This window comes from Marmota flaviventris, chromosome 14 (genome assembly GCF_047511675.1).
Source record: "Marmota flaviventris isolate mMarFla1 chromosome 14, mMarFla1.hap1, whole genome shotgun sequence".
In the NCBI taxonomy this organism is placed as follows: Eukaryota; Metazoa; Chordata; class Mammalia; order Rodentia; family Sciuridae; genus Marmota; species Marmota flaviventris.
The window spans coordinates 49,611,274-49,614,524 of record NC_092511.1 but is presented as its reverse complement, the minus strand read 5'-3'; the positions used below and the strand labels follow the sequence as shown (position 1 = coordinate 49,614,524).

Below are 3,251 nucleotides of genomic sequence, written 5' to 3'. Positions count from 1 at the left end.
TTTTTCTGTTGTTCATAAGCTACCCATTTTATTATATTTTTATAGCAGCTTAAAAGGACTAAGACACTCTTTGACCCATGGATTATTTGGATTATTTAGAAGTGTGCTATTTAGTGTCCACATGTTTGGAAACTTTCCTGTTATCATTTTATTGTTGATATATAATCTGGTTCCATTTTGGTTGAAAAACAAAACACTGTATTATTTCAATACTTTTAAATTTATTTAGTTTTTTTTTTTTAATGGTACAGGTGATTGAACCCAGGGATGCTCAACCACTGAGTCCAGCCCTTTTTTATATTTTATTTAGAGACAGGGCCTCACTAAGTTGCTGAGACTGGCTTTGAACTCGTGATCTTCCTTCCTCAGCCTCCTGAGCCACTGGGATTACAGGTGTGCACCACCACACCCGGCTTGAGGTGTGTTTTGTGGTACAGGTTATGGTATATATTCTATTAGCACCTGAAAGGAAACTGTATTTTGCCATCATTGAGTGGAGTGTTCCAAACGTGTCAGTCAGGTCCTGTGGGTAATCATGGTGACTCTTCATAGACTTGATTATTTTCTATCTAGTTGTTCAATCAATTTTTGAGTGTTGATAATTTCAACTATAATTGTAGATTTGTCCATTTCTCCTTTCAATTCTATAAGTTTTGTTTCATATATTTTATAGCTCTGTTAGTTGACTTATATACATTTAGAGTAGCTGTCACTTGGGATTAACCCTTTTATGGTTGTATAATACTCCTCTCAATCTCTGCCAGTTTTCTTTGCTCCAAAGTCTACTGTATTTGATATTAGTACAGTCATTCCTGCTTTCTTCTTATTCATGTTATAATATAACTTTTCCAAGTTCCTCCTTTCTTTCTTTCTTAGATGGAATCTTTTTGTTTGTTTGTTTGTTTGTTTTTGACCACTGACAGCATTATGCAGTTTTATTAACCATTCAAGTACAGTAGCATCTGGTAAGAGTGAGACATAATTGGGATTGAAAAGTGAACATATATTCAGCATCTAACAATTTGAAAGAAGCCACTACATACTCTTGACAAACATGTTTTCACAGAGCCAATACAGTACTAGCCATTAACCCAGTGCACCAAGTTCACTGAAGTAGAAAAGATACAACAAGAAAAATAGCTACATTAAAAAGACCAACACTTTAGAAAAAGATTAGAACATTTTCAGTTTCTCCCCTTTATCCCTTAAAACAACATCTTACAGTCTGGATCTACCTATAGGGTTCTACATCAGCTTTTAAATATTTTCAGAAGGGAAAAATAAAATGACACTGGCCAGAATGGTCTTTGGATATTTATGAAGAGGAAGGGGAGAAAGTCAGTTCTCAGAACAAATTTAGTCAGCTTCAGTCTCATCAGCAGGGTCTTTGGATTCTTTGTTCTTCAGCACTTCTTCAATGTGCTTATCCTTCCCTTGCAAATGCTCCAGTTTGGCAGCCATTTGTGCCTCTCGGTTTTCTTTGTTAGCTTCCATTTTGTGGTCAGTTTCTCTTCCGCCATTTTACTGAAGATGTTGTTTTCTTCTATGGGTTTCAGAAGCACTTCTTTCTCATGCTCTCGTTCCTCAGCAAGCTACTTCAAGACCTCAGCTTCATGAGACTTGCATGTTTCTCCCGCAGCTTCTAATTTCTTCTGAATTTCCTCCAGGGAAAGATCCTTCTTATTTGGAGGGGAAAGGGGGAAGAGCTGAGAATCAACTCAAAAGCCTGGCCTGAGGAACTCTTCTCACCAGTTCTTTCACCTGGATATCAGAAGAAGCCAAAAGACGGGCAGTGTATTGTACACAATCCACTGGTAAGGAAAGAAAGTCCTGCTCCATCTGAGGCACCTGGCCACACTCTTAGATGAAATCTTGTTCTGTTTTCCAAACTGGCCTCAAATTTGTGATCCTCCTACTTTGGCCTCCCAAGTTGCTGGGATTACAGACATGTGCTATAGCACCTGACTCTTAGAACATTATTTTGGGATTCCATTTCAATAGATATAGATATAGATATAGATATAGATATAGATAGATAGTCTTTAAGCTTAATCTCTTTGTAGAGTATTTTAAGTGCTACATTTTGTATATATATATATATATATATATATATATATACACACACATACATACATACACATTATATATAATAATTCATATATATTCACACACACACATATATATATATATGTATATATAACACATACACACACAAACACACACATTGGTTTCTTTACTTTCCTTCATTTATACTAACAATTGTTTCAAATATTTCGTATACATACATTTAGAATTACATCAATGTTTCAGGGCATGGTGGTGCACACCTGTAATCCCAGTGACTTGGGAGGCTGAGGCAGGAAGATTGTAAATTCAAGGGTGGCCTCAGCAACTTAGTGAGATCCTGTCTCAAAAGAAAAAGAACTGGGATGTGGCTCAGTGATAAAATGTCCCTGGTATCAAATAAGTAAGTAAAAAAATAAATTAAGAGAGAGTTATGCTTTAATAAGGAGTATAGGCAACTGTCAGAATAATTTTATTTATTTTTAACTCCATACCATTTCAGGCATTCTAGTGTAAAATGTTCGATATATGGATTTCCAGCAACATTAATTCGTGATTGTGAAAAATTAAAAATTGCTTAGTTAAAAGTCTGGTGTGGCTTGGCATGATGGTGCATGCTTGTAATCCCAGTACTCTGGGAGGCTGAGGTAAAGATCGCAAGTTCAAAGCCAGCTTCAGCAACTTAGCTAAGGCCTGTCTCAAAATTAAAAAAACGAAAAGGTCTGGGGATGTAGTTCAGTGGTTAAATTCCCTTGGGTTCAATCCTCAGTACTAAAAAAAAAAAAAAAGTTCTGAAGTTTCCAAATATTAGAGGACATCTGTCTTTTTTTTGTAATTGAGTCTTAATTACATTGTGGTTAGAGATTGTGGTCTGCATGAATAATGCACATTCTTTCCAATTTGTTGAGACTTGCATTATAGTTTTGTTCAACAGGTTTCTAAGTGTAGTCTACCAATCTCTGGGGATTTCCAAGACCCTATTAGGAGATTTTTGAAGTCAAAACTATTTTCATAACAATACGGGAACATTATTTTGTCTTTCCTTCTTCCTTCCTTCCTTCCTTCCTTCCTTCCTTCCTTCCTTCCTTCCTTCCTTCCTTCCTTCCTTCCTTTCTTTCTTTTCCATGCTGACATTTGCACTAAAGGTACAAAGTTAAGATAGTTAAAACTGCTAGTGCCCTAGTACG

The 3,251-nt window shown here is 36.1% G+C and overlaps 1 pseudogene; it reads right to left on the bottom strand.

Annotated features, from left to right (window-relative positions):
• Positions 1 to 1,356: 1,356 nt before the first annotated feature.
• Positions 1,357 to 1,839, bottom strand: LOC114091989 (stathmin-like; annotated as a pseudogene).
• Positions 1,840 to 3,251: the final 1,412 nt, after the last annotated feature.